Genomic DNA, 14,882 nt, shown 5'->3' on the forward strand with positions numbered 1-14,882 from the left:
TGCCCAAAATCTTGAATTCAAATACCATAGATAAGAAATGTGACAACTGTTTGTTTCCTACATTTGAGATAAAAACACAGAATTTTTTATCCTTATAAATAGTACAAAATTCTCTAACTATGAATGTTTTGAATTATTAGAATGTCTGAAAAGTCTATTAAATAAGAAACAATAATAACTCATGATGCTTATATCCTATAGTCCAGAAACAGAGTAATCCCAAACTGCAAAAGTCCAAAGGTGGTATGTATTTTCTTATGTACACACAGTACTAACTAAAAGAACACCAGAATTCTGTTGGTAAGAAAGTATAAGAAAATCCATTTATAAGCAAAAGGCATAACTAGCCTAGCCTTAAATATTAAAGGACTCTCCAATAATATTGATGATATTATGCAAATTTATGAACCAACATCTTCGCAATTATTGATATAATCCACGAATCTACAGTATCCTTCCAGTTTTTCTACTATTTCCTACTATTATGTAGGAAAGGGAGACGATTCATCTTTTGGAGGCACATTATAGCCTCTGTGGCAAAGGCTCAGGCAATCATTTCTAAGGCACAGGTACTGTGTGCCCTCTGCCAGGTGGGTTTCAATGTGAGGTAAAGCCTTCTCTCTCTCTCTCTCTCTCTCTCTCTCTCTCTCTCTCTCTCTCTCTCTCTCTCTCTCTCTAAAATGAGAAAAACATTTACTAAGTAAACAATTTAACATTTTAGCAGAACTTTACAGAGTAGAACACAATCTGCAAGTAATTGCAGCTTCAATCATTAGCACACTACACAGGGTATTTATTCTACAACTGTAAAATTGCTAAAGTTTGAGACATGCAACTATAAATGTAAGATGTAAGTATTGTTAAAAATTACAAATTGCTTGGTAATTATTATTATTAATTTTTTGCAGTACTGGGGATGGAACACAGGAACATTGTACCTCCAAGCTACACCCCAGCCCTATTTTTATTATTATTATTTTTAAACAGGGTGTCACTGAGTTGCAAAGGGCCTCACTAAATAGCTGAGGCTGTCTGTGATACGTGATCCTCTGGTCTCAGCCTCCCAAATGCTGGGATTACAAGCGTGTGCCACCACGCCCGGCTTGGTAATTATTTTGATACCCTCTTAAGCAGCAGCTCCCCCAAAGAATGCAGCAATGATATGTGGCTCAGCAGCTCCATATTGACAAAATTCATGGACATAATCATCTTCACCATTTCAGATAACTCACATTCCTGAAGGAAGCCATAGAGACAGGACTTCAATTTCCCTCTATCTTCTTCAACTTGAGAGTTAGATACCCTGGATATTTACCGTGTTGTTTATGAAATCGATCACAGCCCATACTATCTCATTATCTGGATTGTTCATGCTGGAAATAATTTCATCCATGTTGTTAGTATCCGAGCTATTCTTCAGCTAAGGATTGACATCTTACTACTCGAAAAATTGCATATTCGGGCAAATATATAAAACTGCAAAATGTTTACCGTGAAAAAGTAAAGAAAGATGCTGCTGCCATGAGCAGTCATGCTGCCAAATCTCTGCAGTCCATTGTCCAGGTAGCTGTTCTTCATTTCTCAAATGATAAGAGTTTTTTCTCTCTAGTGCTTCTATCTACAAATAGAAATACTTGCCGACCAGTCATGTACTGGACAAGAGCTGAGTCCTAATTTGTGGGTATTTGCTGCACCTGTAAGAAGACCCGAGCACCAGTAACATTACTTTCATCATGGTCCTCTGTACCAGGACTTCCGGGAAGCACATTCTGCCCTACATGATTGAGAGGATAGGAATCAGTCATCAAGATTTGACTCTTTTCTTTTATTTCCTACACAGAGATGTTCTCCTATCTTCCTGTGAAACTTTCTCCCTTGCTCTTGGAGTCTTCATTTTATAAAAAACAAATACTTTAGGAGGGGATATAGCTCAATGGCGAAATGCTTTCCTACCATGCAGTAGGCCCTCTGTTCCATGCCTAACACCTAAAGAAAAACAGAAACAGAAACAACAAAAGAAAAACTCTAGCCCCCTTCCACAAGCTTTTATTCTGAGACCTAACTATCTGTTCATAAATTTTTTTTAAATTTCTCTTAGTCTCCCTCAGCTAAAACACCCCAGATTTGGAGGTAGCAACTGCATACTCTTTCCCCAACACAACCCAGGCCTTATCTCAGTGCCTTGGAGGGCTCTGCCTGACCATTTGATACTACCGTCTTCATAAACAACAAATACCCCTCACATATTGAAGGATGTTGGTGCAGCTTAGAAGTTTGTCCTGTGAGCTGGGTGTGGTGTGCATACCTGTAATCCCAGTACTTAGGAGGCTGAGAGAGGAGGGTCACAGGCTCCAGACCAGCCTCAGCAACTTAGTGAGACCTATTTCCAAATAAAAGGTAAAATAGGGTTGTGGGTGTAGTTCAGAGGCAGAATATCCCTAGATTCAATTCCTAGTGTCCCTGCAAAAATAAAAAACAAAAACAAATTTCACTGTAACCTAAACACTATATGACTTAAAATATCCACATGGAAAAAACCATTTTGTGCTCTCCTGTGGTCATTTTCCAGCCGGATGCTATGTCACCTGAAGTCTGATGTCCTGAGCCCCACACAGCTCCACTCTCCACACTCGTCACCTGACGAGCGACAGTCATTTAGTCCCTTGATCCCTGAGTTGTTGTTTTATTTCCTAAAAGCTTCTTTTATTGCCTTATGTATAACTTTAACTCTGTAGCTTATAACTTTCAACTAATATCATCCTTATAATGCATACCCTGTCTGATAAGTAGGGATTCAAGATGATGACACAGGTGTGCAGGTTGGCACCACTAAAATATGTCATTGTCCCACTAAGTAGGCCGGGGCATTGCCAGGACAAGACTCCTGCTCCACTGCCATTCCCTGCCAGGGCTATTATGAAACTTCCCACATCCCTCAGAATTCCCGATCCAGAACCATCCCCATTCACTCTTCTGGGAGACACCCACTTTCTATTTCAAAGAGCAAAAAATATTCTACTCTAAAGTAATAGATGTGTCAAATTTATGTCTTCATGCCCCCAAAGAATGAGTTAAGTCAAACCCAGTCCTTTTTCCATTATTCCAATAAAATTAGAAATAACTGTTCTTCCTCCTATCAAAACGTATTTATTTGACCTGCAACCCATATTCCAATCCTGTCTCTTCAGAACTTTGATTTATTGCTTATAAATTTTTTACAAAGGCATGTAAATATATATCAGTTTTGGTGTATGTCATACTAGGCATTGAATCCAGAGGCGAATCTGCCTCTGACCTACACCCCCAGCCCTATTTTATTATTTTATTTTGAAATGAGGTCTCGCTAAATTGCCGAGGGCCTCACTGAGTTGCCAAGGCATCTTCAACCCTGTGATCTTCTTGTCTCAGGTTCTCAAGTACTGGGGATTACAAGCTTGTGCCACGATGCCAGGCTATCTCATTTTTTTAAAAACACTGCATTTACCACTTCAAAATTCTCATCCAGTTAACAGTGTCATTTTATCCTCTGAAAATGATCTAGGAATCCCCCCAAAAAAGAGTTTTCTATATTCAAGCCTGTTTTTTTCTTTTCTCATCCCTTTGCCTCATTCCACTGCAGTTTATCTTCTGCTTGAAAGACCTAAATCATGATCTTTGTAATGTTAAAAAAATCAATACACTCTGAAAAGTCATCTTCTCACTAGAATTTCTTTAGCATTAGATCTGTTGGCTGTTTGTTTCTCTGAAGAAAAAAAAAAAAAACCTCTCCTGCCTAAGAATACCAGCCATTTCTGACATACTGCTTCACGCCCTGGGCTGCATCTACTCTCTTCAAGTAGCACAACATCAACACAGCATGGTGGTGGGCAAGGGACTGAGCCTGGACTGGAAAACGTTAGGACCTCAATGTGTGTACTTGAGCAAATTATTTAACTTTAGAAAGACTCGGTCTCCCTTTCCCTAGGTAAGGACAGAGGATGGGAGGTCTACAGGGAGAAATGTGCAATAGTTGTCAGTGGTTAATGATGTGGATTCTTGACTCATATTACTAAGACAAACTCCAGTTTTTTCACTTACATTGACCTTGAAAAAATTGAGTCTTTTATTCTATCCTTCAACATTTTCATTTATAAAATTAGATTCTAATATGTACCTCATAAAATTAAATAATACTATTTATTTCATTAGATTAAAATCGCTTTCTACTAAGTGGACCCCTGAAAACAATGGGTCATTTTGTTCCCATATTTGACCTCCAGGGGGCGATGTTGCCCAGGCTGGAAATGCTCAGGAAAGCTCTGCAGCTCCTGTGAGCTTCGTCACCTCGCCGCTCGCTGAGGTGCACACCCTGAGCAGGATCCACACCAGCGCAGTGGTTGGCAGGGGGAAAGCTCTTCAGGCAAGTCTCTGAAGCTTGCCCAAGCCGGGGTCTCTTGAATCCCAGCTATCTCGCAGCCTCAGCATCCTCTCCCTCATTCCTCCTGCTCAGGGACATCTCCCAGGACAGAGCCTCCGCTTCCTGGGCGTCTCGCCATGCTCTCGCTGACCACTCTGCTTCTTGGAATGTCCTTCGCACTGCGTAAGTAAAGCCGTACTCCCTGCCTCCGCCTTTACAGAAGAACATTTTCCCAATCAGAATGTGAACAGGATCATGGTCTCATAACGGGTAGTCCCTGTCCTGGTCCCACTGACACCGCATCTATGTTGCAGGAGGCAGCGGGGCCCAGTCGGTGGCCCAGCCTGACCGCCACGTCACTGCCTCTGAAGGAGGCCCCCTGAGGCTGAGCTGCAACTATTCCTATGGGGCAACACCTTATCTCTTCTGGTACGTCCAATACCCCGGCCAAAGTCTCCAGCTTCTTCTCAAATACATAACAGGGGACACCCTGGTTAAAGGCATCAAAGGCTTTGAGGCTGAGTTTAAAAAGAGCGAATCATCCTTCAACCTGAAGAAAGCCCGAGCCCACTGGAGCGACTCAGCTGAGTACCTCTGTGCTCTGAGTGGCACGGTGCCTGGGGCTGCAGGGGGAGCTGAGTGCAAATCTCCTGAGACGGGGCACTCGCTGTGCCTGCGACCTGTTGTGAGCACAGTGTCACTTGTGACAAAAGACAGCAGTGCAGAGGAGCAGGCAATGGGGAATGTTTGACTCCTGCAAGGAAACAGGAACATTAAGGTGTTCCTTTTTTTTTTTTTTTTTTTAAACTACTGGGTCACATCAGGGAAAACTTAGACCAGAGACACATGTGTGGATGTCCTCCTTCTGAAGGGAGATAATGCATTCTGGGGCAACAGCATTCTGATTTGCTAAAACCAGTTCTGAACTGACCTTGCCTTCACTTTCCTCCAAAATGCTTTTTCTACAAAATTTTGTTTTCAACTGATATTAACTCCATCTTTTCAGTGTCCCTGATTCTCCCCTCCCCCACTGCTCACATCTAATCTATCAAGAAATCTAGCTGGGGAGGCTGAGAGAGGAGGATCACAGGGTACAGGCCAGCCTCAGCAACAGTGAGACCCTGTTTCAAAATAAAAAATAAAATAGGTTGAGGTTGTTGTATTTCAGAGGTAGAATTCCCCTGGGTTCCATCCCTAGTACCACACAAAGAAAATAAATGTAAGAAAAAGAAATCCTGTCAGCTCTACTTTAAAAATTCACTGGTGATGAAGCCTTTGCTTCCTCTCTGGCCACGCTGAGAGAGCATTCTAAAGGGCCTTCCTGCGTGTCCTGGAAGGCCCATGCTCAACAGAGCAGTCAACAAGGCCCTTCAAGAATCGGATCGTGTCACTCCCCTGCTGGAATGCCTGCAATAGCTTCAGCTATCTTGGAGTAAAATCAAACTCCATACAATGGCCTATATAAGACATCATTTGTCTCCTGTTTCTTTTTTTAAAAGCTGACAGGAAAAAAAAAATCTGTCAACCCTAAATTCTATAGCCAGTGAAAATATCCTGTAGGAATTACAATAAAATAAAGACATTCCCAAATAAAGGAAAATAGGGAGAATTCAATACAAGTAGACTTGCTCTAAAAGGAATCCTGAAGGAAGGTTTCAGGCTAAGGGGAAATGATAGGAAAAAAAAAAAAAAAGCTGAAACTTCAAAAATGAAGAAAGAGTAAAACAAAAAATACATATGGTAAAATGCAAGAAATAAATTTCAATTCTCTATTTTAACACCTTTATTGAGAGAAAATTTATTTATAAAAATTACACGTACTGAATATGTACAGTTTGATGAACTTGGACAGATACATACAGATACATCATCACAGTTGTGACCATCACCTCCAAAAATTTCTTTGTGTATCTTTGTTTTGTTGTTATTGTTGTTGTTGCTGCTGCTGCTTTTGTTGTTACAAGAACTCTTAACTTGATAGATCCTTTTAAATTTTTAAGTGTACAAAATTATATTGCTAATTCTTTTTTGTGTGTGTGGGTCTGGGGATGGAACCCAGGGGCATTCGTCCTCCAAGCTACACCCCCTGCCCTATTTTTTATTCTTTATTTGAAACCAGGTCTCACTGAGTTGCAGAGGGCCTCACTAAGTAGCTGAGGCTGTCCGCGAACCGCGATCCTCCAGGTCTCAGCCTCCCGAATGCTGGGATTACAAGCATGCGCCACCACGCCCGGCTTCTATATTGCTAATTCTGTACTGTATTATACAGTATATCTCCCAAACTTACTCTTGCATAACTAAAACTTTATACTTGGATAATAAATCCCCATTTGTCCATCCCTATCCCCAACCCAGTCCCTGGAAACTACCATTATATTCTCTGCTTCTATGAATTTGGCTATTTTTAGATACTTGTATAAATGGAATCATGCAGTATTTGTTTTTCTATGACTGGTTTATTTCACTCAGCACAATGTCCTTCAGGTTCATCCATGTAGTTGAAAACAGCAGGATTTCCTTCTTTTCCAAGGATGAATAATATTCAGTTGTAACAATATACTACATTTTATTTATTCATCCATCATTAGGCTTTTAGGTTGTTTCTATATTTTGGATATTTAGAATACCAAATGTCGGACAATGAAGTGGACCATCTAGGTCATACTATGCACAAAATAAAAATGAGCTATGGCCCGGCATGGTGGCACACACTTGTAATCCCTGCGCTTGGGAGGCGGAGACAGGAGGATCGGGCAGATTTGAAGCCAACCTTGGTGACTTAAGAGACCCTATTTCTAAATAAAATATAAAATAGGTCTTGGAGTGTAGCCCAGAGGTAGAAGGGTTCCATCCCCAGTACCACCAAAAAAAAAAAAAAGAATTATAAAGATTTAAACATAAGACGTGAAAACTAGAAGACCACATAGAAGAAAAGCTTCATGACACTGATTTTACCAATGAGTTTTTGGATATGACACCAAAAGAACAAGACACAAAAGCAAAAATAGACAATACAATTGTATCAAACTAAAAAGCCTCTGAACAGCAAAGAAGCAATTTATGCAATGGAAAAAATGCTTGAAAACTGCAAATCTGATAAAAGATTAATATCCAAAATATATGAGAAACTTCTGTAACACCGAAGCATAAAAGCAACCTGGTTAGTAAACAGCCAAGGAACCAACAGGTGTTTGAAAAGGGATTCAATATCAGTAGCTATCAGGGGAAAAGAAATAAAAACTGCAATGATAGGCATCATATATAAAAGTAAATGTGGATTAAATGTAAAATGGTGCAGCTGCTATAGAAAGCATTATGGAGGCTCCTCAATTATGCTTGAGAATTTTAACTCTGTTCTTAGTAAATAATAGAATAATTAGTCAGAAACTCAGCCAAGATACAGCGTACCTGCCCAACACTATCAACCAATTTGGTCTTACTGGCATACATGGATCATGCCACTCAACAACAGCAACAGAAACTACATAAAGCAATACTTAAGTTGATAACAGTATATGTTTATATTATAAAAAAGAATGAAGTCTCAAATCTATAATTCACTCCCTCTTTGGATGTGTTCCCAGTAGTGCCCTACACAGAAAAGAAAAAAATCCCAGCAATCCAAGAAATTCTTCTCTGTGTTGAGTTTAGGCAAACAGTATTTTTGTTATTACTGCTCTAGGAACTCAGCTAAAATTGTTATGCCTTTTGCAACTTATATTGCTCTCCTGTGCTCAAATAGGATCTCACCTATGCTCCTATGATCAAAATATTAAGTTATGATCAATTTTACAAAACTGCACTGAGATTCCATCTAATCCCAATTACAATTGCAATCATCAAGAATTCAGAAAACAATAAATGCTAGTTAGAATGTGGTGAAATAGGAACTCGGGCACACTGTTGGCGGGATTGCAAATTAGTGCAGCCACTACGGAGACCAGTATGGAGGTGTCTCAGAAAACTGATAATGGATCCACCATATGATCCAGCTGTACCACTCCTGGGTATCTTTCAAAAGGAAATGAGATAAAAATATTATAATGATATATTCATGCATATTCATGTTTATAGCAGCACAATTGACAATAGCGAAATTATGAAACTAACCTAGGTGTTCATCAACAGATGAATGGATTACAGAATTATGGGATATACACACAATGGAATTTTACTCAGCAGTAAAGAACAAAATTATATTGTTTGCAGGAAAATTGATGGACTGGAGAACATTATGTTAAGGAAATTAGCCATTCACAGAAAGTGAAGGGTCATAGGTTTTCTCCCATATGTGGAAATTAGGGAGTACTCAAGATACCAGAGGGCGTTTAGATAATCGAGAAGAGACCCGTGGATTGACGGAGGGGTCCGGAGGAGGGTGTGGTGAGGAGGAAGAACTCATGAGGGAAACACTTTCACCGACATATTGTACATATGTGAAACGACCAGTGCCAAAATGCCAACCCCAGTATCCTGTATGGGGAAGGGGCGGTAATGGGGAGAGAATGGGGCCAAGCTCACCGAGCACTGTGTACCTATCACCCTAAAGTACATTCTTATGTGAGGCTACAATGCACCAATAAAAGTGTATTTAATAAAAGAAAAGAAGAGCTAGCCAAAAAATAAATTATAAGGCATCATATATGTGAAACTGAAAATATGTATGTATCAGACTATATGTTAACATATACATGAAAAATAAATTCATTTTATGTTTAAAATTATGATCACTTCTATTCTCATCGATTCTGAAAAAGTCATAAACCTTCTTACATAATAATGATCTCAGAGAGGATACAGAATCGCTTTGCTCTTTTATCTTCTCCTTTTTTAAATGTACTTTTATTGATGAGTTGTAATCATACAACATAGTGAAGTTTAGCGTGATAGGACACACGCACACAGCGCTCGGTGAGCTTCCCCAGGACTCCACTCCACTTCCTCCCCTTTTTCATGATGATATCGAGATAGCTTTGGTCATTTCACATATGTACATAGCATCGTTTGAAATGTTTCCTTTGTCAAGTCACCCTTTTCATCTTCTTTTTTAAAATGACTGGTTATGGAGATTATCCGCCACAAAATGAATGCCTTGGTGCCCATGCCAAACTATTCCAGGACATTACAGGGAACCTTACAATACGTCTGCAGTTGCCATACCAGGTGGGACCTCACTAACTGTTCAGTGGAGTGACACTATGAAAGCAGCGTGGCCTTTGACAGTGCGCACTAGACTATGGAAGTCACACCATAGGTCAGGTCTCCTAAGAACGAGTGGGAAGCTTAGATGGAGCCACAACTGTGGCCAGGCCGTGCACTGGCTGCGACTGGCAGGTGATGAGCCTGTAGGTGCAGAACACAGTGGCTCTGAGGAGCAGAGATCCCTTCCCCTGAAAAGTTGCCCATTTTCTCTTTACTTTGCGCTGAGTGCATCCCAATTACCAGTGTAACAACACGCAGAAATCTCATTTGAACTGTCAGAAGCATTAGAGTTGGAACACATCCAATGATAGTTGGAACACGTCCACTTTTCTGCATTCTATTTGATCTGTGAGAGTGTAAAAATCCATTTTTTCCTGTGGGTGAGTGTAGAGGGAAGTGTATCTGAACTCTCCATACTTTCTGCTCAATTTTTTGCAAATCTAAATCTGCTTAAAATAGCCCATCAACTTTTTTAAAAATCAATTTTAATATAGACGCTAAAAAAGAAAGATCAATGCTATGTACTCCATCTTACAGAAAATATTTATTTCAACTATCTCAGATTATCTTACTTTCCTGCTCTCATCAATTATTTTGTGTGGACACTTACCCAATTATGCAAGATTTTGCATTTACTATGTAGCTTTTTATGTGTGTCTGGTACTGTGGATTGAACCCAGGAATGCTCTATATCTGAGCTACACCCTCAGCCCTATTTTATTTTTTATTTGGAACAGGGCTTTGCTAAGTTTGAGGCTGCCCTATAGAAAGTAGAAATCATTCCTGTTAGGTAAATCAACACAAGTCATCTAAATGTGTAGATATATGCATTGGGTAAACTCTCAATTCTGACAGCAGTTGAATTATAGTAGATAAGTTAATCAATATTTTAAACCTCTGTTTTATCATCTGTAATCTGAAAGACATCATAATGATCATCCCATCAAAAGATTCAATAAAAATATCTTTCAAGGGCTTATCTAGCATACTATAAACACCTAATAAATTCTTATCGATAAATAAATAAGGGGCCAGAAAACATAAATAATTTTCCAATGATCATACATACAGTACATCATAGAAAGAAAGATGAATTTTGAATATATGACTATAAAGTTTAAGCCAAGTATTTAAATTTATGACAGCACCAGTTGTATTCTCTGCACACATGCATTGGGAGTAAAGGATGGGCAGAATAGAATACAAGTAGAGCGAAAGAGAGAGATCAAGGGACCACTTTGAAACCACAGAACATATATAATGTCTTTATATTGTCAGTTGCACAGATGGCTCTACTGCTCCCGAGTGTCTGCTGAACCTGAGGGCACAGATCTGATAGATGAGAACCTGGTGTGACATCCGCTAACCTTTGATTGATTTGTTGTCCTAGATCCAGTCCACATCTCTCTGCAGGGTTATAAATGCCATGTTCTTTACAGCTATTTCTCCTTGTACTGATGAAATAGAAAATCATTTCTCTCCTGTCCTGGCACATCCCTGATTGTTTACTGTGGTCACAACATCTTTCCTTTTACTACACCAACGTTTGGGAAGTTTTTTCCTTAGTCTCAGGACAATTGTTTAAGCCAATTGATAAGAAAGAGGAGATTAAGGATCCTAGCTAGATGTTTCCACTATTCAGCAGCTGAAACCGTATTTAAATGAAGGTGGTTCTTTTTTTTAATACAAATGTTTTATTGAAAATAAATGTTATACATTTAAACTGTACTTGATGCCCTCTCCTCTCCCCTGCCCCCGTTTTCCCTTCCCCCCCTCCCACCAATGATTGTCCAGGGTAACCATGCCATATTCATACTTTTACACATATTCGGATGTAGACCCTCATTAATCAAGTTCAGCCTTCCTCCTCTCCTATCTCTCCATTCTGGCAGTTTGCTCCTGTCTGTGTGAGCTTCCTTTTGCTAAAACCTCATTCTGCAACAACTTTTCGTGACGCTTCTCTCCCACTTTCACGTTCTGTGGCAGCAGGCTCTTTCCTGGAAAATCTTATATGGGAATTAGAAAAGGATTGATGTGTACCACATTTTAACACAGTCAGATTGATGGGGCAATATAGGACAGACGAGTTCTATAGGAGACAGTGATAGAAACACAAATCAGAATGAGATCTAGAGCTGAGCTGGGAGATACTGGGCAAGAAAGGATAAAAGACACTTATGCATCTCATAAATGCCCTATTTCTGTGTTTGGGGTCTGTGATTGCAGGCACAACAGAGAATATATAAGGTCCCAAGCAAAGACATATGGGGCCTTGGAGATGCTGGTACCGCGAGAGCTCCTGTTTTCCTCAAACGTACCTTCCTCAGTAGGTGACTCCCTGAAGCACTTCGGCACTGAATGAAGAATTCCCTAAAATTCTTATCCTTTAAAGTCATCTTATTCTTTCCCTAATCCATGTCAGATTTTTGGGTACGTGTAGTCCGATATCATATGTCCCAACAAGGACAAGTCCAAGTTCCCCAGTTCAGGTTCCATTCTGCAGTGGGTGGGAAGCCAGGTCCCACCTGCCTCTCTCAGGGGATGAACGTTTGCACTCTCAAGTTCCTGCGCCATAGCCCAGCCCTTCCCGAGGTCAGCATCAGTCACCCCAGACCTTACAGCCACACCTCAGCAGCTAAGAAAAATATAGTGTAGGATTCAAAGCTTCCCTTCCAAAGAAGGGACTTGGTGATTCAAGGATGCACGCATTTGGTGACGAATGACATGAAGAGTTGATCAATTGTTCTAGACACTACGTCCAGCTGCCTGAACCTTCCCAGAGTGAACCAGAGAGATGCCACTGTACATGGCTGCGCTCTGAGAGGCACAGAGTGACAGATGAGGCTGCTCTGTGTAATATCCCCATGAAAAAAAGTGGATGGCAGCCTGGGAAGGCAGAGGAAGAAATGCACACACACAAAAAAAAAAATGTTCCCAGGGAAAAATTGCTTTTTTTTTTTTATCATTTTCTTTCCTCCTCCTCCTCCTCCTCCTCCTCCTCCTCCTCCTCCTCCTCCTCCTTTCTTTCTTTCTTTATTCTTTTTATTTTTTTGGTGGTACTGGGGTTTCTGGAAACCCTTCTACCTCCGGGCTATACTCCCAGACCTATTTTATATTTTTATTTTGAAAAAGGGTCTCTGAAGCCAGCCACGCTGGCTTCAAACCTGCGCGATCCTCCTGTCTCCAGCTCCCAAATGCGGGGATTACAAGCGTGCACCACCACGCCCGACTCTTTTCTTCTTTTTTTCCTTTGACAAGAAAGCCCAGCTAAGATGGGCTTCTTTATTTTAGTGACCAGCTAATAATGATATCAATGATGACATTAAAATATGCCATTTATTTATTATCACTTTCTTTACCAGTAAAAAATACCCAAAATGTTAAGTAATCATGCAATTCAAGACATCAGGAGAAAACAAGACAAACCTAAGGAAAGCATGAGGATGGTGTGGGCAGGTGTGAAAGCAGAACACTGATAAAGAAAAAGGAAATAGAATTGCAGGGTACTTTTTACATTTGGGTTCATGAAAAAAATTAGAAAAAATTCTCCGATTGAAGTAATGAAAACTAAGAGAAGACACAAATTAACATAATTTAAAAGAAAAAATATGGGTGAAAAGAAAATTTTACATAAAATATCATTTTTAACATTTTTATAAAAAATTTTAAAACTTGGCCGGGCGTGGTGGCGCACGCTTGTAATCCCCGCGCTTGGGAGGCAGAGACAGGAGGATCGCGCAGGTTCGAAGCCAGCCGCGCGCGCTGGCTTAGGAGACCCTGTTTCCAAATAAAAAATGTAAAAATAGGTCTGGGAGTGTAGCCCAGAGGTAGAAGGGCTTCCAGGAACCCCAGTACCACCAAAAAAAAAAAAAATTTAAAACTTGACATAATAAAAAAGTATATATGAGCCGGGCGTGGTGGCGCACACTTGTAATCCCTGAGCTTGGGAGGCTGAGACAGGAGGATCGCACAGGTTCGAAGCCAGCCTCAGCTACTTAGTGAGGCTCTCAGCAGCTTAGTGAGACCCTGTTTCAAAATAAAATATAAAATAGGTCTGGGAGTGTAGCCCGGAGGTAGAAAGCCCCTGGGTTCCATCCCCAGTACAAAAAAAAAAAAAAAAAGTATATATGGAGCCAGACGTGGTGGCGCATGCTTGTAATGCCAACATTTTGGGAGGCTGAGACCAGAGGACCGCGGTTCGCAGACAGCCTCAGCTACTTAGTGAGGCCCTTTGCAACTCAGTGAGACCTGATTTCAAAATAAAGAATAAAAAATAGGGCAGGGGGTGTAACTCGGAGGTCAAATGCCCCTGGGTTCCATCCCCACACCTGCAAAAAAAAAAAGTATATATGCCTATTTGTGTGCATACAGATAGAAATATAATTTCTCATTTTGATGTATTAATTTATATTTTATTTCTCCTTAAGTTTCTCCTTCTTTCTTCTTTTCTAGCAAGTGACATCTCTGTGTTTTAACATGTCTCACAAACAGGAAGCTGCCAGGCTGGAGGTGTAGTTCTGTGGTAGAATGCTTGTCTAGCATTCATAAGACGCTGGGTTCAATTTCCAGCACTGCAAATAAAGAAAGATTCCTACGGGGTCTCCTGGTTTGTTTTGCAAAACCCAGTCTCAATCAGAAATGTGCTGGTTTGTGGAAATAGAAGAGTGGAAAGGGTTGGTGATTAAAAAATACAGGAAGGAGAAAGCAGCTTCACCAGGAGAAAAGACATGGGACCAGATCACTGTTTCTTGAAAACTCTCTAAGAATGAGCAATATCCACGAGGGGGATAGCTATCTGATGATTAGGAGAGTTTCAAGCCTTGCAAGCTTGCCCCATGAACCTGAAGAAATAATTTTTTTCTACTTGGAATACACACCAAACAGAAGTATGTTAGAGCACATTGGATAATAGTTTAAACACCAATGAATCCCCCTAAGACGGTCATGTCTGTGCTTCCACTCACAGACTCATGACACTATAGTTTGTCTTGTATTAAATATTTAATTCACTTGTATTATTGGAAAGAGTGACAGTTGGCCTGGATTGTCTTTATAATCACATAATCTGTTTCTGGGAGTGTAAGATCTTGACCTGGCCAAAACAAATGGGGAAGAACTGGGCCTCAGCTTGGACCTGCAGCCTCACACTGGGTATGTGCACAGAGGCTGCCAAAGACCTTCCCAAGAGGTCAACGGCGTGGCACAGTCATGCTTCTTTGGGTAGTAGTAAAACTGTTAACTGGTTTTAACAAATTTAGTAAAATGAGGGGTGTTTTCCTTGGAA

At 40.4% G+C, this 14,882-nt stretch overlaps 1 gene segment (V, D, J or C); it reads left to right on the forward strand.

Moving 5' to 3' along the window:
- The first annotated feature begins 4,533 nt into the window (after positions 1-4,533).
- Positions 4,534-5,147, forward strand: LOC308270957 (T cell receptor alpha variable 8-3-like). The segment is given in 2 exons: positions 4,534-4,579; positions 4,711-5,147.
- The last annotated feature ends 9,735 nt before the right edge of the window (positions 5,148-14,882 follow it).

The sequence above is a fragment of the Muscardinus avellanarius genome, assembly GCF_963383645.1.
Source record: "Muscardinus avellanarius genome assembly, chromosome: 12".
NCBI lineage: Eukaryota > Metazoa > Chordata > Mammalia > Rodentia > Gliridae > Muscardinus > Muscardinus avellanarius.